Source organism: Canis lupus, chromosome 23 (assembly GCF_011100685.1).
Source record: "Canis lupus familiaris isolate Mischka breed German Shepherd chromosome 23, alternate assembly UU_Cfam_GSD_1.0, whole genome shotgun sequence".
In the NCBI taxonomy this organism is placed as follows: Eukaryota; Metazoa; Chordata; class Mammalia; order Carnivora; family Canidae; genus Canis; species Canis lupus.
This window is the reverse complement of record NC_049244.1, coordinates 21297198-21320564: the sequence shown is the minus strand read 5'-3', so window position 1 is coordinate 21320564 and position 23367 is coordinate 21297198. Positions and strand designations below refer to the sequence as shown.

Below are 23367 nucleotides of genomic sequence, written 5' to 3'. Positions count from 1 at the left end.
CAAATTTTTAAGGAAGTATAATTGATATGCTAAAAAGAAGAGACAAAATGGAATCCCAACAAATACTCAATTAAACCTAAAGCAAAAGATAAGAATTGCAACTAAGTGAAAAAAAAAAAAATGAAGTAAAAAACAATAGAGAGAGGCACCTGGGTGGCTCAGTGGTCGAGCGTCTGCCTTCCACTCGGTTGTGATTCTGGGGTCCTGGAATCAATTCTGCATTGGGCTCCCTGCAAGGAGTCTGTTTCTCCCTCTGCCTATGTCTCTGCCTCTCTCTTTGTGTCTCCCACGAATAAATAAAATCTTTAAAAATAAAAACAATAGAGAAAATCTCCTTCAGGCAGCCTAATCAAAAAATAAAGAGAGAAGACACCAACAATAGAGATTTACACATAAGAAACTTAAAAATGATCATCACTGTTGATCCCATGAACACTAAAAGATAATGAAGTAATACTATGAATAATTCTATGTCCACAAATTCGATAACTTGAATTAAAGATACACACTACCAAAACACATGGGAAATAAGTTATCTGAATAGGGCTCTATCAAAGAAACCAAATAAAAAATTAATACCTTTCAAACACTTTCTAAAGACAGAGAAGCCACCTGTATTAAAAAAAAAAAAAACGTAAAAACTATTCTTAGACAACATGATACTGTATATGGAAATTCCTAAAGAACTCACTGAAAAGCAAGGTTGCAGAACATAATATTGATATACAAAAATTTATTGTTTCTGTGTACTATGAACAATCCAAAAATGAAATTTTAAAAAAGTGATTCTATTTATAATAGCATCAAAATATATAATGTGTAGGAATAAATTTAACATTAGGTTTTTTATTTATACACCAAAAATTATAAAAAATCTTTAATAAAAGCTAGTCTTTAGGAAGTGATTTGGTCATGAGGGTAGAGCCATGATGAATGGAATTTGTACCTTGCACAAAAGACTCCAGAGAACTCCCTTACCCCTTTTGTCTCTATCTCATACCACCACCAACACCCAACATTATCACCCAGGAAAATTGGATATCTTCTCTTTTTTCAGATCGAAAAAGAATCTTTCACTTTAAATTCATTAGACATTAAATTTATATTTTAAAAAAGTACCCATACAATATTCTTGCCCAGATAAGTTCTAACAAAAATTAAAGAACAGGTTAAGTGTAATCTTATATGAACTCTTTCCTATAAAGACTTTTAATTTTTTCATTTTTCAATTCATTAAATAAGTGTAGTATAACTTATATTCAAACGAGGCAAAGGTAGCAAAAGTAAAATTACAGTCCAATCTCATGTATTAGCATGTTGCTTTGTGGCCACACTACAGACACAGGATAAACCCCTACTCGAAATTTGTTGCAAATGTAAGTATTGATGCTGTCCCACATATATTAATGGGGTATGAAAGGTTTATTGGGGCACCTGGATGGCTCAGTCATACAAGCTTCTGCCTTTGGCTCAGGTCATGGCCCCAGGATCCCGGGATGGAGACCCATGTCAAGCTCCTTGTTCAGTAGGAAATCTGCTTCTCTCTCTACCTCTGCCCCTCCCCCCACCCATTTGTCCACTCTCTCACTCTCTCTCTCTCTCTTTCTCAAATAAATTAATAAAGTCTTTTTTTTTAAGGGAGGGTTATTATTCACATATGTAGCTTTTGGGAGAGGGCAAGGCAAGCTTCCCAGTTGGTCCAAAAATGGCTTGAGGAGCTAGGAAAGGAAACTAGCTTGGGGTTTTTACCATGGTCAGGGAGTGGTTCCAGAATGAGAGTCCCCACGAAGAGGGAAAGCCTTGTGAGGTTTAAATCTCCTATCTGCTCCAAAGGAAGGAGTACTTTGCTTATTATCGGATTATCCATACAGAAAGGGAAGAAGAAGAGGTGAGACTTAAATGCTATCACAAGTCAAACAACAAACATTCAAAAGATGAATTCAAATTCTTTATTATAATTCACTCTGACTGATATCTAAAACTTGCCATCATTAGTCTTTGCTGCTCAACCAAATTTCAGTGAGAATCCATGCTATTTCTGCAGGTGACTTCAAAGTACACTTATAAAGAAAACCTAAGCTAAATTTAACAACAATGTTTATAAAAAGACAATTTATCATGACTGAACTAGGCTTATTCCAGGAATTCAAAGTTGGTATGACATCAGACGTATCTATTAATATAATTTATTGCTCTAAACAATAAAAGAAAAAACCAAATAATTATTAAATAGCTACTAAAAAAGTCTTTGATAAAATTCAGCAACCATTAGAGTTATAACACCCTACTGATCTATAAATAGAGGGAGTTTTCTTAGTGTATTAAACAATATGTAGGAAAAAAGTCCTTAAAAATATCTATTTAATGGAAAAATTTTCAAAGCATATCCCTTGAAATCAGGAACAAAAGTACAAATTATCACCACTTCTTTCCTTTTTAAGAGAGAAAGCATGCATGCACATGTGAGTGTGGGGGTAGAAGGACAGAGAGAGAGAGAGACAATCTTAAGCAGGCTCCACGCTCAGCACAGAGCCCTATATGGGATTGGATCTCTAGACCCTGAGATCATGACCTGAGCGGAAATCAAGAGCTTGATGCTTCATTGACTAAGCCACCCAGGTTCCTTCATTATCACCACTTCTAGAAATATTGTACTAGAATTATCTCATGTGAAAGAATAAGAAAGATAAATATAGAAGAATTGATAAGAAAAACTGATGTATTCAAAGATAAGATTCTGTGTATTTAAAAAAAAAAAAAAAAAGAGGTGCCTGGATGGCTCACTTGGAAGAACATGTGACTTTTGATCTCAGGGTCATGAGTTCAAGCCCTACATTGGGTGTAGAGATTACTAAAAAAAATACACTTAAAAAAAAAAAAGAGGCCAGAAAAGAATACAAAATAATAATAGTGTTAAAATAAATAAGTAAATAAATAAATACATTTTTTAAAAAGGCTCTACAGAAATACTATGAAAATTAATGAGCTCAGCAAATAATACAAAAATATAAAATCAAATTTTATTGCTAGACATCAGTAAAAATATATAATCATAAACATAATCATTTATAATAACCCAAAAATATAAGTAATAAAAGAATAAATCCAACAAATGTATACAATTTTTAAGAAGAAAATTATAAAGCTGATTAAAAGACATTTATAGAAGACCTAAATAATTGAAAAGACATATGATGTAAGTTAACAGAGCACAACATTATAAAGTTGCCAATGCTCTACAACTGTATTTTGAGGTCTAAATTAATTCCTGTCGAATACCGATAGAATTTTTAATGGAACTTGACAAATTCATTGTAAATTTTATTTGTAAGTACAAAGACAATAGTCAAGAAACTACTGAAGAAGGAAAAAGAGTAGCCAATTAATCTAGTCCACATCAAGGCTAACTCAAAGCTCTAACAATTAAGATAATGTGGTATTGGAATGGAGGTAGGCATAACAAGTCAATGAGAAAAACTCCCACAAAACTCAAAACAGATTCACACTAATATGGACCCATGATTTATAATGAAGGCAGCCTTGCCTTTCAGTTAGGCATTAGGACTGGAATAACTGATTATCCATATGGGGCATAAAAAGAAATTAATCCTTGCTTTACACAATACAAAATCAATTCCACATTGATTAAAAATAAAACTAAAAAATAAAAATAAAAAAAATAAAAAAATAAAACTTTAAAATTTTATAACTAAGTATGAGAAGTATTCTTATAATCTTGGAAAGTGGAGTGTTTATTAAACAAAGACTAACCTTAAAAACCTTTACCCCTCAAACCTATCAGTCACTGGAAGTGGACCACCCTAAAAATGGAGCATGCACTTGAATGAGGCAGCTCTCTACAGCTGGATCCAGTTTTCAAAGAGGCTGATAGCTGAGGGCAGCCTTGTGGCAGCACTCCTAACAACTGGGAAACAAAGTCCATTCCCAGGGTGGGTAGGGGATTCAAAGGATGTATCATCACTCAGGGTCTGCCACAGAAAAGTGGGCACAGCTGTTAGATATATGCAAATTCATTGCCTATATCCACTGTGGTCTTGGGATCAGAATTATTTTGAGATTTTAATACCCTCAATATGGCCATTCACTATTTGACATTTCTGCAGCATAATCTGCAGCTGGACATATGCCACTTATCAGTTGCTTATACCTGCTTCCTCCCCTCCTAAACCTCCCTTAGAATTGTCACACTGCCATCTAGCTCCATTTGGGACTTGATGGGAGTCAAAATTTACAACTTGACTTGTAGAAATTTTGAATTTGAATTTTGGCAGGCTTTAATATCAGTTTCAGTAACTGATGTTATTTTTTGTCACACCCAGCAAGCCTCCACCACCAACCAACTACCACCTGTAGGATTAACCCAGCTGCCCTCTGAAATCATGGTTTATTTTGCATCTTCCTTTATTCTCTCATTCTCTGCAGGTTGGGAAATAAGATGAGACTATTTAGTAGATGTAGTGGTAGTTAAACAAAGATTTATTTTTCCTGGGATGAATTTAATTCTCTGGGAGGCTTGTAAAATAGGATCTATTCTTATCTAGAAGGTGGCATCCTAAACACATATTTGTGGATGGCAGTTTAATGCTAAGAGTTATATTAAATTACAAACAAGAAATTTAAGTCTTAGACAAATTTAGATTTTTAATACTCTCAACATATAAATTCTGTAACATATAAATTCAGGAATCAGGGGGTGCCTGGGTGGCTCAGTCAGTTAAGCATCTGCTTTTGGCTCAGATCATGTTCCCAGGGTCCTGGGATCAAGCCCCATGTTGAGCTCCTTAGCTCAGTGGGGAAAACTGCTTCTCCTTCTGCCTCTGCCTTGGATCCTTTGTTCTCTCTCTCTCTCTCTCTCTCTCTCTCTCTCTCTCGATCAAATAAAATCATTTAAAAAATCAGGAATCAGGCTTGGGAGCAGAGAGGAGGATAAATGACTGTCACAAGACTTTTCACAATAACCCTGTGGCAAATCAAAAAATAAAAGACTAGATTGTCTTACTTTCAAGCCACGGAGCCAAAAATGTCAGTGCTAATTTCAAAATCCCTAGGTCTCAATACTATAAGATCTCAATTAGTTTGTTGTTTGCATTTGCATAAGGGTCTCATGCCTGGACCAATTCAGTGTTTCCTAGAAAAATGGCACGGATTGAAAAAGTAAAAGAAAAAGATAAAAAGGTACCATTCTACTTCAACTGGAAACTATTTTTGTGATCAGAAAACAAAGTAATAGTTTATCCTTCAGCCCAAAGCATCTAGAGAAGCAGATAAGTTCTTCAATTAGTAAAATCAATCAACAGGATGACTTTTGGTCACTGTTGAGCAGACTTGCTCTCAGCTAGTGATAGGGAGAGGAAATGCACTGCATCCCATTAACAACTCAGGGAGCCACCTCATTCCTCACAAGAGGATTAATTTAGTAAAACAAAGAAGTGGGAGACATTTGTTCTGCTTGCTCCACAATGCACCATCTCAATTGTTCTCCTCTAGAGAAAAAATGATGAATGCTTAGAGTTCTGAATCAACTGCCAAATAGGGCTCTGTTCTCTTACCCATTGTTAAATACATTAATCCCATTTGAATACACTGGCATTGTTTAATATGATACAAAGAAATTAAACAATGCTGGTTTTCTTGCTGCCAGTTTTTAAAGGTTTGAATGGCACTTGCTTTCTGATCTGGCTAAATATAAAAACTATTTTTTTAAGAAAATTGTTTTTAAATCAATTTAATCCCCTTTTTAAAATGTTATTTATTTACTTATTTATTTGAGAGAGTGAGAGAGAGCCGGGAAGGAGAGTGGCAGAGAAAGAGGAAGAGAAAAAAATCTCAAGCAGATGCCCCACTGAGCATGGAGCCTGACATAGGGCTAGATGTAGTGGGATCATGACCTGAACTGAAATCAAGAATCAGATGCTCAACTGACTGAGCCACCCAGGTGCTCCTCAATTTTAGTCCCTTAAAATGACATTTGTTAAGACAAAATTTGCTCATGATATTTATATTTCTCCATCCTGACCATTTTTCCATCTCCTCTCCTAAACTACTGACCCACTCTGAGATGCTTCCATGACTAAAGCCAGACTTTAGAGATTACACTGTGCTTGCACAGCAGTCCACAGTCCTGGGGATTTACAAGTATGTTATTTGAAGCATCCATCCTTTTTCCTGATGGATGATGTGGGCTTCTAAGCCAAAGTTTCTATATCTTCCATGTTGTCTAGGGCATGTTGTCTGTGTATTCAGCAGACACTCAATGTTTGCATTTAAGAGAATGAAATTTAATTAGTAAATTTAAAAAATGAACCCTAAAATCAAATTACTTAAAAATTATTTTTCCTATCTGATTTTATGTTTATGCTCACAAAAGTGATAAGGACTGAACCCTTTCTTCATTTCTGATATTTTGGACACAAGACAAAGATCCTGATAGTTAAACACCCTCAAACTTAGGGCACATAGTTTCATATTTTAGGTGCCCCCAGAAAAAGACCCTAGGCAAGAATTTGAGTGCAAATAGTTCATTTGGGAGGTGAGACCAGGAAATGCCAATAGGGAAGTGGGAAAGGAAGGGAGCCAACAGAATGCCCATTATTGAGCAGGTTATCAGTAGGGAACTTAACCCTACTGGGCAACTCCAAGAGCCAATGTGCAACATGTGCAGTAGAGTTTTCCTACCTACAGAGTGAGGCAGCAGGGTTACTTACACACCACTCTCACTGGCCTTGAGTGAGAGCTGCTGGACACAAGAGGAGGTATTGATTTCACACACTTCCATCTTGCCTTGAACATGGAGGAAGCAGGATCGCATGGCAGAGAAAGCCCAATGGCCCTAATTAAAAGAAAAAAAAAAGTGCTGGTCTTTAGAAATTAGGCCAAAAGGTAGATACGGATATCAGTGAGGCATCAAGAGTTTCCTAAAGACAGGTCAATCAAAAATAGTTTGGACTCTAAAAATAGCCTAGCCATCTCCATTGCTTGGTTCCCTATATATATAGTGCTGTATTGCTGTGGAAAGAAAGACTCAAATTTAATGTTTCAAGAAAACATAATGCAAAATTAAAGTATAAAGGATATAGTAGAAACCAGAAAACAGTATTAAATGAGTTTGTGAAATATAATAGAACCCTAAGCTAAAGAATGCCAGGAGGCAAAATAAATAAATAAATATTTTGAACAAATTCATGAATTGCACTAAAACGAAATACTTCCCCCCACCCAAAAAAAAGAAAGAAAAAAGAAATACTTTTTCCCCTCTAAATCAAATCAAAGTTTGGGGCCCTACTCAAAAAGTTAGCATGAAGTTCAAATTTAGTCACTTTTCATGCCTTACTCTCTCATTTTTGGGTTTTACCAAACCTGAGGGCTCACTCATACAATGCAATAAAAATGTGGGAGAGACTTGATCATAATCTCATTTTATGTTACAGAAAACTGGTCTTTTTCCAAGCAATGCTGGTCCCTTTGAAGGTACCTGCCTAGAATTATCTATTACTTCTTTGCCAAACTTTGCTACAGTCATCTTTACTGAAAGTTCTAAATCGTAGACAAAGTTGTTAGACCCCAGCCACTCATGAAATCACCCTTATTTAAAGATCTAGGGTATCGAGTATGAAAAGATCATAGCTCTCTACCACTCTTGGAACCCTGCATCCTCTCAGTCTACTGGAATCTCTATAGTTCTGCAGTCAGACCAGCCTTTATTCACCTCAACGCACCAATTCTACCCTCGACTTTTTCAAATGATCCAATCTCTGTTGATTGAGACCAAATGTACTCAAACATCAAGAGTTGTGTTAATACACAGATTCTTCAAGTATTTGAGAAGTAGAGTTACATAGAACATACTTTGCTAGGACAGTTTGTAGAAATGCCGTTTGGGTTGTCTCCAAAGTGTAGCAACTTCTTTTTTCCCTGGAACATTAAAAACTGTACAAAGTAAGCCCAGAAATCAAGAAATCTACATCCTGGTTGCCTTTTCTGTGAGGAAGAGAGAGTAAAAGTTCATTATAAGACATGGCACCCATTGATTTCTCAAGAACTCACTCTGTTATACATTTATTGTTTTACTAACTATAATTGGAGGGGAAGGTGGGAAACGCTTACAAGTATAGTCAGTTTTGCTCATTTTCTTTTCACAGGAAATATCAATTTAACTTACATAACTTTTATAAGTTTGCAAAATTTAGAGGAGACATATGCTTTCATAGACAAAATCTAAACATTTGGTTTTCAGACAACATTTAATTACTAATGCAAATGTGGGAGACCATTAGTAAAGATAATAAATACAAATAGTGAGTAATGCAGAACTTGTGTTTTATTTAGAATGCATTTCATGCAGGTTCTGTAGCAGATTTACTTTCCTAAACCTGTTAAATTTCAGTAAGTATTAAACCTGATTTACATTCCACAAGCATGACTCCCCTGGATAATATGGAAATTGTGCCTGGAGGGTACTGAGGAGTGGAAACTGTGAGCAAATAGTGACAATCCTGTCCATGAATAATCCAGCAGTGGCAGGTACATAGCTGGCACTCAGAATTGTGTTTAAAGGAATAAATGGGCACAAGAAGAAATCACAAAGGAGTTCACAGTAGCTTCCTCACAGATCATCTAGGATGATTAACTACCTCAGAACTAAGAATTCTGGGCCCCCTCTCCTGAGTGTGATTCAGCAGGTCTGTGTGGAGCCCAAGAGACTGCATTTCTAACAATGTCCCAGTTGCTGCTCTTGCTTGCTATTCCAGCAACCACTACTCTAGTACTAGTTTAACATCACAAGTCTGATTTCCCAGAGCCTAGATAGCTAGGTACATAGATAGAGATATAAATGTATCCCTCTACTTTTCTATAACTAAAACATGAGAAAGAAGCTGAGAAGTTACCCAGCTCAGAACATGGCTCACATGACCACCCTCAGTTTTGGATTGGAATGAGCTGGGAAGACTGGTGCCAGACCTTGGTTCCCTGTGATCTGAGCTATAATGGGAAATCCTACTAACTGTCTCCTTGACACTTCCACTTGGATGTTCAAAGGTACCCATGTCAACAAATGACATTCACTGACATGCACAAGCCAATGATCTAATGATTATCCTTGATACCTCCCTCTCCCTTATAAATTATCCAACTTCACCTTGGTCCTTGAGGGCAAAGAAGATTCAATGAGTACATCATCAATCTAAGTGGACTATAATTTGAGTGAGAACAAAGATTTATTTTGTCAAGACTCTAAGGAGAGGTTTGGTTTTGCCTTTTTTTTTTTTTTAACACAACTAGCATGAATTTTCCCAGTTACACAATCTATAACTTAGGTCAGGTTACAATCTTTCTGCCCAACTCTATCATGACTCATTCTGCAAATGAAAATTTGGGATAATTTTGAGTTGTCCCAGATTCCATCCTCTTCCTCTAATAACATTTACCTAGTTATTTCCAATTACAAAAGTAATATTCGTTCATTTAAAAAAATGGAAATACAGAAGGGTGAAAGTCTAGAGGAGGACTGGAAGAGAAAAGGTAAGATGGGAACAGGAAAAGAGTGCCTGGCAGGGGGAGATTCCGCAGGGCTCTTGGGAACTGAGTAGCAGATATGTCATCATATCTTCCTCCCTGATTGGATTCATTCATATATGAAGTCATATGTTATATGCCAGGCACTGGTCTAGGAACTGGAGAGAAGTAAAAAAAAAACAGATAAAAAATTATATCCTTACAGAGCATATATTTTAAGGTAGCTGGTAGGATCTTAGAAGCTACACAAGGGTGTTTTTATGAACTAACAGCCCTTACAAGATTCTCATCCCTGAGCTTAGCGGAAGTTCTGACTTCAGAAAAACTAAGTAGGCTTGGACAATAAGGGGATCACTGGTGAATAGATAAATGTAAACTGAGAGAGTAATTCTGTAATCACCTCATAATCTTCCAGTATGCTTGTGCCTAATATACAAAATTTAAATAAAATTACTCCCACACTAAAACTTCCACATGGATGTTTAAAGCCCATAATTTTTTCATAATTTTTTTCATAATTGCCCAAATTTAGAAGCAACTAAAATGTCTTTCAGTAGGTGAATGAGTAAACTGTGGTGTATTCAGACAATTAAATTATTCAGCACTAAAAAAAAAGAGAGAGAGCTACCAATCCATGAAAAGACATGAAAGAAATTGAAGTGTACATTACTTAATGAAAGAAGCCAATTTGAAAGGGCTACATACTGTATGATTCCAACTACACAGTATTCTGGAAAAGGCAAAACTATGGAAACAGTTAAAAATCAGTGGCTGTCTTGGAGGATGGGGCAAGATGAATAGGAAGAGTATTGAGGATTTTTAGGGCAGTAGAAATATTATGTGTGTTATCATAATATATAATGATGGATACACATCCCATATATATGCATCCAAACCTATAGAATGTGGGATAAGAGTGAATTGTAATATAATCCTTGAATTCCCAATGATTATGATGTCTCGGAGTAGCTTTCTCAGTTCTAACAAATGTGCCACTCTGTGGGGGCTGTTGATAATGATGGAAGCTGTGTGCTTGTGTGGGGCAAGGAGTATATGGGAAAACTCTGTACCCTTCCCTTGAGTTTGATATGAACCTAAAACTGTTCTAAACATAGTCTTAAAAAAAAAGAATAAAGGACAATACAGAACACTGTACACAGCATACTCATATTGTACAATTAAACAAAGCAACAAGACTAGAACAAGACACTGAATTTCCCACCATCCAGACAACAAAACTTCTTGCAGATTTAATTACTCAGAAAAATTGAGGTATATTTTTGCACAGTTATATTCATAGAATAAGAATCATGCTAAGTGGAAAAAAAGATGTAACAGACTTAGATCTCTTCTTTCATGGATTCAACCAGAACCTTTGTTTAACCTTCCTCACTTATGACTGCTCTGGAGTTATTCTATTATCATGTTTGTGTGTGTGTGTCTGTGTGTTTGTGTGTGTGTTTTAAGAAAGCTCATGGGAGCTATATTATCTGAATGCATTCATGTTTGAAAATGTCTGCCTATTACCTCTACATAAGAATACCAGCTTGGCTGAGTATGATATTCTTGGATAAGTCTTTGTCTCATCACTTTATAATCTGGCAGTCACAATGTGGCCACCTCTCAAAAGCAATTCCCTACAAACAGTACATGCTTTGGGGAGTAGCAAGGAGATGGTGAATGCACACAATCCTACTGTGTCTCATTCTGAATTCAAACTTCAGGGAAGCAAAATCCTTTTAAATGATTATTGAACAGAAGGACTAAGTACCTGATATCTCTGAGAGAAAGAACACCAACAACAAATAAAAGCAGGGAGTACTTGGACTTCCCATAAAGAATACCCACTAGTGGGCTCCTTTATACTCAGTAATATATGCTTTTCATGACCACATTCTAGAATTTGTCTTTGTATAACAATTATTAGGGAAAGAACAGTTTTTACTATTCATTAAAGAAATATAGGTACCCTTGTTCAAGACTCATTTTTCTTGCAGAAATATGGATTGAAATGAACAGAGTATTCTGGGCATTACACATAGGAAAATTACAATAGATTCATAGTAAGGCATTAATGAATACCTGCTAATTTAATGAGCCTCAGGTATGTACAGTATTCAAGGGTTATCCATTTTATTAGCCATTCATGAACTGAGAAACCCCCAAATCTAAGTCTGGACACCCAAATGTTATGTCTAAAGACCTAATTGACAACAAGGCTCTTAGAGTCAGAAACTCCCCTATATTTAGTAATCACATTTATCTGGAGTTTCAAAGTCTGTACTCATTGGAAGATTTACTAAGCATCAGTGACATCCTAGAGATTATACATTTTTAAAAGCCTTTAAGAATCATATGGATGATGTATGTGTTTCAGTGTGAAGTGTAAAAGTTTTGTCTTAACTATTTAAAATTGCAGTTAACTTTTAAACTACCATCTTATAATATAGTAATTCTGTCTGACTGCTCAAACCCATATCCCATGGATCTATGTGATGGAGGAAACTTTGTAGATTGAAAGATCTGGATTTTTATGTTATTCTTGCAAATAAATAACTTTTATTGTATTCATTTTAAAAGGCAAGAGAGGCCTACCACTTGCCTTTGTTATTTTTTTTTTCTTGATGCCTACTGCCTCCTTATGAAATGTCTGATGGATTGATACAGTGATTCATATCCAGCTTTGATTTTTTTCCACAAATTCCATTTAGAGTTGATCTGGCAGGCTTGGGAAAATACTTTCTGAAAATCCATAAAGAATGTTCAGCTTTTTCCCCAGCTAACAATTCTTTATGTTTATTATTCATTGTCTGAAAAAGAACACATATTGTTAGTAGTGAGTATTGCGCAGTGATCTTGACTTTGGCTTTTTAAATATGCTGGCGAAGGTCCCCGGGGACAAAAGAGCCTATAATAAACAGGTAGCAGGCATTTCAGCAGTTATTGGATTGAACTGCTTTTTTCAAAAGAGACCATTAAATTCATTGTCATTGCTGCAAGCATGGAAGGCTGCATAATCTGACGTCAATACCAGTTCTGCTGTTACCCAGTGGATTCATCATCACTCATTATGACCATATTTAATGATGTGTCTAGGCAGGAAAACCGAAGAGCTATTCTTGTGCTTCTGGATGGAAGCATTGCTGGGGTTTGTTTGGGACATCTATAAATATGCTATTTTTCTATTTCTTTTAGGGGTACTCAATAAATATAAACTTACCATTTGTGGGATGGCAAACATCCTAGCCCCTAAGCACAACTTAGGCACAGAGTTTGTATATGGTTTGAGTTTGAATGTAGGAAACTGATTCAAGGATGCTGTATGTTTTTTTTTTTTAAATGATAACATTTCTTGCTAGCACATCATAACACTCTTCAGAAGCTTTTACTCACAGCTCTCCAAAGTCCTGTACAAACATTTCTGAAAGTCGGAGAGAGCCTCAATATCCAAGGTCTGCCCAAGGAACAATGATGTTAGAATCCCCAATTTCACTCTTCAAACACACAATGCTTCACTCAGAGAAACAAAATTACTCAAGCAGGAAGGAATTCAATAAGGATGCTTATAAAATTTTGGAAGGGCTAGGAGAGCAGAGTATAGGAAGTCCTCCATACAGCAGGAAGTTCAAGCAGAAAGCCTAAAAGGGCAGTAATAGCCTAAAAGTGCTAATTTCCAACAGCCAGCCAAGATCCAGAATATTATTTGCATCTACTTTATTTATTTGACAAAAGTTACCATTTAAAAGGTGTACAACCCATCACTGCTTTCTGAGGAATTCTTCCTTATAATTCTCTGAAGGTAATCTCGTTCTTGCTATTAAATACCCATCACATGTAACTGTCCTATTGTAATGCAGTTATCTGTGTTTATATCATTTCCCCTCTTAATATTATTGAGGACAGAATCTGTAGCCCCACATACCTTTGAAAAATACTACTGGTAACAAAAACTAATACCTACTACATATCAAACCCCCACTAATTATCAAGTATTTACTCAATCTCATTTACTAGATATGAAAACACTAAGAAAAAAATTATTGGTATTTACAACTAGGAAACAAACACTCACAGTCAGCACTTGATAATGTAGTGGAGCTAAGATTTAACTCTGGTTTCTTAAGCCCGAAACCCATGCCATTCCCATGCTACTTCACCACTGTAATGTTAAAGAATTATGGAAATAAAAGGTGACCTACATGTTATCATGAATATCTCTGGTAATAGGGGATCATCTGTCAAATAGTCCATATGATTATGGGAAACTTTATTTCTTATAGTGTAGTTTCTTACAATGAACCTTTTAGAGGTTATGATATTGTCCACTTGATGAGTGTTTCAATATGACTAGAGAGTATAAAGATTCTAAAAGAGAAAAACTGTCTTTAGCTAAGGTTTTTAGAGAGCCCAGGCTGTCCACTGTACTATTGCAGGGGATATCACTCATGCCATGAGAATGGTATCCTGGGAGTGGTGCAGTGTAGTAACTCTGACTTAATGCCAGAAATTAGAACTTGTTAGGTGCTTTACAAACATTGACTGCTGATGCTAATGTGGAAGAGGAAAGAGAAGCTTTTAAAAAGTTCATTTAATAGTCTGTGAGTCTACTGTGTGAAATAAAGACAGTAAGTGTAACTACTTTTAGGGTGGTTATGGAGATTAAATGAGTAACCCCTAGAAAACCCCTAGAAAAGTGTCTGACATTAGTAAACACCCAGGAAGTACAACTTATTTCATTAATAATATTTATGTGATTATTTGTAGAAGATACAATGGAAACTAAAACATTGTCTCTGACTCTCAAGAAATTTACACTGCTTTATTCCCCTGAACATTGTTGCCTCTATAAGGAATGGAATCTCCCTCACTCACACCTTCTAAAGTCCAGGGAAATTCTATGCTTGTCAAGAACTCTATTTCTTCACCCAAAGGTGAGCATAGGATGTCCTGTTCTATTCCACCATGTTTCTAAAAATAAGGAGAAAAGATACATTTTTCTTACTAAACTACTATGATTACTAGGTATAAGGCCAGACTCTCAGGGCTCATTTCTTCTAAAGCTGCACCATCCCATACTATAGCAACCAGACACATATGGCTATTTCAATGCAGATTTTCATCAGTTAAATATAAAAACCAGATCCTTAGTTGTACTAGCCACATTTCAAGTGCTGAAGAGCCACATGTAACAAAAGACTACCTTGTGGGACAGTGCAGACATACAACGTTTCTGTTATCATAGAGAAGTCTACTGTATAACACTTCCCTAAAGTGACAGCAGCAAATATATCAAAAGTTTGAAGCGCCTATGAGATGCAGTTGTAAACTAATCTCTAGGACATCAGCTCAGTATTGCAAATGACTAAAAATAAGTAGTGAGCTTTCTGAGTTCAGGCAGCTTTGATAAGTATGTCAATAAAGACAAACGTTCATAAATATTTCTTAATTTTCACTGCCCCTCCCAAATAGAGTACCTCACCTTGTTGTCCTCCCTGAGTCTAACACATTACTGAGAGTATACTCAGTAATAGGATGGCTGGAAAGCAAAACTATTAATTCACCAGTTGTATTAGCAATAGAATCTGGAGCAAGGAGACATCAAAAAAGTGCTGATAACAATTTGAACTTTGGGACCAAGGATACCAACTCTAAGTTCCAAGACTTTGTGTGACACAGACAAGTTATTTACTTTCACAAAGCTCTAGTCTTTGTGCTAACCAAAAGGAGTACAATCAATTGTTGGAAGGATAGAAATAATCTGGTGTGTGTAAGACACTCATCATAGTGCCTGGCACATGGTAGGCTATCCACAAGTGTGTGCTAGCATTGCCTAGATGTGGAAAGCCAGCAGAAACAGAAATGCTCATCTGAAACTGTGAGCAAACCGTTTCTTTAGCCTGTGCCTTAGTTTTTATCTAGCATTCATTCCCCTCAGCCTTGTTAAAAGGATTACATGAGGTTATATATAGGATAGTACTGTATAAACTTTCAAACAACATAAAAATATTTTTACTTGCTTTATCTCTTTAATGAGGCTGATTATTTTCATGCCTCACATAGATTATTAGTATAAAATAGAGAGTATACATAAGAGATCTGTGGAAAAAATGAAAAAGAATTATTCTAATGCATGGTTTTGTTATTTCTCATGTCCTATTTCTCATGGGAAAACTTCAGGTTAATACAAGCACTTAACCTATCCCTTGACAGGAATGAGCATAAGTTGGATTAAACCAGCATGTTTCTGGAACACAGAGTATTATAAAAAACCCCTCCCCTCTTCTCAAGAGGTTAGAAGCTTTTCCAGAAACAAAGGAAGTCATTCATCATTAGTCAACAGTATTTTGCATTTGTTAAGACAGCAAATTCACTTTGACATTTTGTATTTACCTTTCTAGCAGATTTAGAGAGCTCATGAATGATTGGGAAAACTGTTCCAAAGTGGCATCTGACCCATTTACTACTGCAAGTAGGGCTCTCTGGGAGACCAAAGAAATGCCACAAGTCAAGGAGATGTCTTCTTAAAATTTTGCTCTTTCTACTTTAAAGAAAATAGATTTTGAATAAATCCTGACTCTAGAATTAAAATGTCATATTGCAAGTCATACATCAATGTTAATTCTTTGGCATTCTATTAGTCCACTGGCTGGCTTTACTCATACTCTTGTCCTTATCACAGAGGGAAGAGGGATAAATAAAAGATGAAAGCCTTTCAAAATGAAGAAGTGAAGAAAAGTGCCAGAATCTAGGTCTTGGCCTTTATTAACAGCTCAGAAAATTCATTCTCATGGGGAAAAAAATGCAAGGATTGAAAATAACACAGAAATGATCATCTGAATCCTAAAAGTGCACATTTATTGTCCTATTAAAACGTACAGCATTTACTACAAACTGCATAGTCAGGTGTGTTATTCACCTTGGTTAAGAGCAGATGTCTAAATTATATTGTCATGTGGAATGAGGATAGGCTGTCAGGAATGCCAAAATCTCCTCAGTCCTTTTCTGTGGAATTTCTATTACAATTACTTTCTCCTGATTTCCTCTGATGTTGGGTATTCAATTAAAGGAAGGTAGCTTTCATGACATTTTAATGTTCACAGTTTTCTTCCCTGACAACCTCTCAACACTCCCCATGGGTAATCTTGTCAGCCTTGGGAATTCACCCTTCCACACCTACTCAATTGGTCCCATATGTAACTCCTTGCCTGGAGTGCACTATAATTCATTCATTCATTTATTCATCTGTCCATTCATGCACCATTTAATCATCCATTGATCCATATCTCCATTATTCATTTTCTTTTAATATGTATTACTAGGTGCTGGGAATAAAACAAAACTGTAGGCTAATATACAGCTTCTTTCCTTTGTCTTTGTTTTCCCTCATCCTTGGGGTTTATCATAGACAATTTAAAAAGTACACCTCCAGAGCTGAATTTTGGTTGAGAAAGTTGGACTTCTTCATGATATTTTTAAAAATCTCCTATTAATTTCCTAGCGTATGCCCTATAGTTCCTGCTCTAAATATATTCTTTTCAAGTCTCCAATTTTATTCATGAAAGATTACTATACCCTCTATGTACAAAAAAGAGATGGAACTTCCACATGGGTCTTCAAGTTCCCTTTTCTTAAATCATGCACAGAAAGGTCATGAATTGTTCCTATTATTTTTTCTGGATCCATCTCTTGTATCCATAATAATATAAAAAATTCTTTTGAAAGTAGGACTACACACTAGCATCATTTCAAAAGCCATAATGCCAAACTCAGTGCTGTGGTCTAGAAACTCAATAGACAATGCTTCCCCAAAAAAACCAACCAAACAAACAAATAAAAAAAAAAACAGGCAAAACTTAGCTCAAGATCCAGCAAATTCTCCCACAAAAGCAAACAGGCATTTGCAGTAAGATGAGACACCAGGACTGAATTCCTAGAACAAAGAGAATCTCACAATAGTATTGCTCATGGCTCAGAGGGCAGAACTAGAATTAAAAACAGAAAAAAATATAAGAAATCAGACTCTTGGGTAAGAAGGAGGAATTTTTTTTTTTTTTAAGAAGGAGGAACTTTTAACACTTAAAATTTGCCAACTATAAACCTGATTCAGTCAGGAACGCTTCTCTCATTGCCACAAACCCCAATACCAAAGCAGTGTTCTCAGTGTTGGTAATAGCATGAAGATGTATTCAACTATAAAAGTCAGAATACCGGGGAGTTGTCTTTAACATTTGTCTCTTCCTCTTTACCAACCCACCCACACATCCAAACCATCACCAGTTCTGCCCTACCTACTTAGATATCTCCCCAGTCCATTCTCAAGACTCCATCCACTCTATTACCCCCATACTTTAAGATATCATCCACTGCCCAGATCACTCCAATAATCTGTCTTGTCTACCACCATCCTCACTTGCTCCCCTCCAAACGATACTCCACATAATACCCACAGTGTTCTTCAGTAAAGAGCTGATCTTAGTATTGCCCTGCTTAAAGCCGTTCTATGCTTTCCTATTGTTCTCTTTGGAAATTTTCAATCCTTAATTTGTCTAACAAGCGAAACATGAGCCCACCTCTCTTTCTCAGCTTTGCTAGATAATACAGCTCTACCTTTGTTTCACTGCTTTCCAAACACACTGGCCTTCCCTCAGTTCCCTAGACATGTCATGCTTCTTCTCATGCAAGGAACTTCACACTGCTGGGTTGGAGATTAGACCAGCTAACTACTCACCTCTTACCTGTCGTTGTGTATATGAGTGAGTTAAAATGAAAATCCAGAAACAGAAGCCTTTAGCTGTCATCCAGTTCTAAAGAAGAAAATAACACCAGGGGTATCACATCAGATGCAACATTATTTACATAGAACTAAAAAACATGAAAATTTTCTTTTGGGTCCCCCATCCCCCTCCACCTCTTGCCTTTTTTTTTTTTTTTCATCCTACTGAAAACCACCATCAAAGTCCACCAGATGTAAGATTTACCCCACCTACACCTGTCTTATTTTGGTATCTCTGGAATTAGCTCTATTCCTTTTTTCATCAATCTTCATCCTAAAAGTCCTTTTTGATCCCATTCTTCAAGTCCCTGCTATCAATTTCCTAAAGTAAGTTGATGAGCTAAAAAGAATGTGGAGAATGGAAAAAGCAGGGTTACTGAACCTGGAATACTGAGCTCATGATCCAACTCTGCTATATAAATGCCCTACAATATTAAGTATATCACTCCTCATTCCCTACATTTTATTATAAAGCATCATTTTCAATTGTCCTCTACATCTCCAGGGCTTTTCCCATGTTGTTCCACCTGCTAGAATCACTCTTCACACTGCCCCCTTCTGCCTTACTCTTACTTTGATGATTCCTCCCCAAGGAGTTCTTGCCTTAGTCCCTAAGTTTGCATTTGTTCCCCTTATATGCAATCCCTTGACATTCTCCACTTCCCTCATAAGTGCACTAATCATATATGGTAATTATCTTCTTTCAAATTCACTTTCTCTCACCAACTTTCAACTCCAAGGAGGCAGAAGAGATGAACATCTTATTCACACTTATATTCCCCAGGGTCTGGCACTATACCAATATAAACAGTCAAATTATGTTGAGTGAATAAAATACAAAGGGAGACTCTATTTATTTACCTCTAAACTCTACAGAGTTGTTATGGGGTTTAACTTATTATATATTTAAATATGCCAAGTGCAGTGTCTGGTAAAAATAACTATTTAGTTTTGTCTAGCAAATAGCAGTGGTTCAATAAATATCATTAATTCATTCACCCACATGTATTTACAGCTATCACTGGCTAAATTTATTACTCCTTTCACAATAATGTATTTTGGTTAACATGTACCTTTTTGAAAATACAAAGTTTTTATTTATTGAACAAAATTGAGGTTTCATAGCAGGCAACCAGTTGAACACTAGTCAGGTAGTCTTTTTCATCCTTGAATCACAACACAATGGACATACCCCTCTTTCTGTCTATATGGAGATCAAATATTGCCAGAATCGTTCTGTAAAGTTACTACAGACAGGGAAGATCTGCCTGATGGGACTAACAGGATTACTGGCAAGACTCCTGGTAGCCCTGCAGCACTCATGGGAAGAGGGCAAGAGAAAGCAATGCTACCTGGGAAGAGGGCAAGAGGAAGCAATGAGGAGTCAGTGGCAGCCTACAGCTCAGCAAGCAGTAAAAATCCATCAGGTGAATGGACACTGGTTTCTACCATCGCTGAGTTCCCTTGGCCTGTGTGTTGTCATTTGCTCCTTGCCTTTTTAGTCCATTCTGGCACCATCGGTTTCCCTCCTCTGCCACATTAGTCTGATCCTCCATGCTCATGGTAGTTGTCTATAAACTGACTGTGCTCTCAACCAGAAATGGTGGCAATGAAAGAAGCACATTGAGTCAGAGAGCTTTGGCTTTCATAAAGCTGACTGCTCCCTTTTTGGTCCATTGCCTCTCTGCCTTCTCCTCTCCCTGCTTCTCCCACCAGCTGTTCTCTTCTCCCCTTCCTTGCTCACAACTTTCCCATTAGTTGTTTTTTATCCTTCTCCCTCTGCTAATCTTCTATTTCCTCCTGCTGCCATTATGATCCTTGAGCCCTTTTCTGACACCCGTTTCACTTCAAATGCTATATGGTAAACACATTGAACAAAAAGGTAGAGAAAAAAATGAGTCTAGCACAGAGAATGGTATACAACTTTACCTTCTTTTTTTATGTTTTTCTTTCTAGAGGTCTGAAAATAGATCACTTGAGTAATTTTCACTTAAAATTAGTGTAATAGCAACACCTTTGTAACTTAAAGGTAAAGACTTATCATTCTAAGAATTATATCTAAACATTTCCAGAACTGGGATCACATATTTCTAACAGGGAAACTTCTTAAAGCAAGACCATGTTTCAAATAGCATCTAGCCACAGTAGTTCCTCATACTTTTTCAGGAGTTAAAGGAAAGGAAACTTTGATCTATCTCAATGGTTAAATCATCTCGTAAGCAGCTCATAAACCTGAGAATTATACCAAGACCTGCATACCGGTTCCATGTTGATCCCTGTTCCTCCATTCCACCTATATGAGTTTCTCAAAGACATGGTAGGCTACGAGCCAGAGTGAAGCTGATTCTAGAGCTTGAAGATGGGAGAACAAGCCTTGGTAAAGAAATATTTATCTTAAGTAGTAAGCAATGAAGCAAACAAAAGAAAAAAATAGTCAATTGTTCTCAAAGTCCTAGGACCAGGAGTCTCAGTATCCATTCCTTAGAAATATTTTGGAAATACAAATTTCTTGCTCCCACGAAAGACCTCCTGGGTCAGAAACTGATTCCATAACCAATTGAGAACTCCTGGCCTGGATGAATCAGGTAAGATTTCAGGTGCAGATGTGATTTAAAATGAAGCGAAACAAATAATTACAATGTAGAAATGACAGAGAAAGGTAAGTGAAGGCCTTTTCCCCTATATTTGTGTCTGAACTTGACATCTCTACTTTGACCCTTGATGTTAAAAAGGTGATTGCTTTATTATCATTTTTTAATTCACACTGATACATTTAGTCACAAATTTCATCTATTCTGAGATATAATTTCCTGGTAAATGTCTTATTCTTTCATTTACTTTTTCCTTTCTTTGTCTTCTAGGATCACTGCATACATTTTACACTAATATTTCATTATTATCCATCTCTTGCGAGATGAATTCCTCTTAGGCCATTGGATGGAGGAGGTTGTCTTATCAGAGAGGAGCTAAGGTGAATTTTCCTTCTTAGCAATAACTCTTGTTATGACAAAAATTTGGATGTGAATACCTTAATATCTATTTCTTGCAGCCAATAAAGATTAACACTGCAAACCTGATCACAAGGTACACTCTCCTCCCTCCTCTCAGTCCTACCAATAGTTTGCAGCAAACATTATTTACTATTTGCATCCCCTCTGAACTCTGCCTTCTCTGCCTATTATGACTTCAAGTTAAACTGAATCCAGAGAAAGTCTTGCATTGACCTTCCCATCTACTTCCCACTTGATAAAGAGAGGATTATTGGTTTTTTAAAATGTTTTTAAATATTTTTAAGGTTTAAAAGTGTTTAAAGTTTGTAATTCCTAGTAGGAAAACGTTATCTGAATGAATACCCTAATGGCAAACCACTGTAGAATGTTTCAGTTGCATGTGGGGCAGAGGGGTAGGGATTCTCTTCATAGTACCCCAGCTTTCTTCTTGAGAAGGTCAGAGGTACACTGATTGTATTATTGTGACATCCATTAGGTGATCGAAGTTGCTTTTCCTTCAGCAAGGGCGTTGTCAGAAGGGCATTTGCTTGACCTCCAAATTTGGCTGACAATTTACTGATGAGATTCATAACCTTTGGGTTGCTCTGATATTTTGACATATTTGCTGGGTTCTGGGCTACATCCTGGAAGGCCACCATAACTTCTGGATCCTGCATGGCTGCAAGAACCTCTGGGTCACTAAGAATTTCATTGAGCCCAGGCATTCCTGCCATTCCAGGCATCCCCCCTGCCATTCCAGGCATTCCTCCAGGAAAATTACTGGGCATTCCCCCCGAAAGCCACCTGGGAAAGAGCCAATACTGAGTTCCTGATTGTCACCTGTCTGGCTTCTTCCTCCCTCTGGGCTCTTTCATGTTCTTCCCAAGCCTCCTCCTTCTTCTTCTTCTTCTTCTTCTTCTTCTTCTTTTTTTTTTTTTTTTTTTTTGGACCCCGCCCCGCACGGCCGGTGTGCAGGGAGGGCGCCCTTCCCAAGCCTTCTTAACTCTTTCTATTCTTTCTTTGATCTCTCGCTCTTCTGGGCCCTGGGTTGAACTTCTTTCAGCATTGCACTAGCACCTTCATCATAATCCAGTTTACAAGCAAGGGCAAGATCATGTGCTGCTTCTTCCCAATGACCCAGAAGTCTGTGTGCTTTCCCTTGCCACTTGTAAGGCTGTGCTGAATCAGGATTTATTTCAATAGCTCTGTCATAGTTTCGAATGGCAGCATTTGGCTTCTGTAATTTGATGAAGACACTGGCTCTCTTGGTATACAAAATGGCTAAGCGAGGATTCAGTTTGATGGCATCTGTGAACAAGCCAATGGCTTTCTGTAGTTCACCATCATTTAGGGCATCGATGGCAGCTACTTTTTTTTTTTTTTATCATTTGCCTGATCCATCATTTCCTCAGTTATCTCTACATTTTCATCTCCCATTTCTCGAGGGGTATCAAGTATCTGGTTCAATTACACCTTCATTGTCAATTTCTAGATCACTTTCCTCACTTGGTGGTTCGTCTGTCTTTATGTTTTCCTCTGCCTTCTTACTATCTGTTTTTTCTTCCTTGATGTTGTCTTCTGATTTAGTTTTATGAGTAGCAGGTGGTATTTTACCCCCCATGCTCTCCACCCACTACCGCAGGAAGCGCATTTCCTCGGTGTGCAGAATGCTTGGATCCTGCTTACACATTTTCACAAAGGCCCAAAGCTCGCTCACTTTGCGGGGGTCCATGGTCCAGAGGTGCTGGCGGCGGTGGGTGGAGGGCATGGCTGAATGAGGATTATTGGTTTTGAACCCCAGATATGCCACTACTAGTGAGAACAGACAAATCAATATTGTCTGGGGTCTATAGCCACAGCCATCCTCTCTAGAACATTCTGACACTTTTCTTCTTTAATTACATACTATTTGACAGCCCTTGTTCATATATTATGGTTTGGAGTTACCAAGACTTTAGTTTCATCAAACATGTATTGGTATGTTTTTGCTTCTTCTCTTTGTTGCTTTATGATGGTTTCTGAAAGCCAGAACACCAGACAAAATGAGAAAACATGTCCTATGGATTCCCT

General features: G+C 37.0%; 1 pseudogene; it reads right to left on the bottom strand.

Moving 5' to 3' along the window:
• Positions 1-21644: 21644 nt before the first annotated feature.
• LOC100683763 lies at positions 21645-23029 on the bottom strand (annotated as a pseudogene).
• Between the last annotated feature and the right edge of the window lie 338 nt (positions 23030-23367).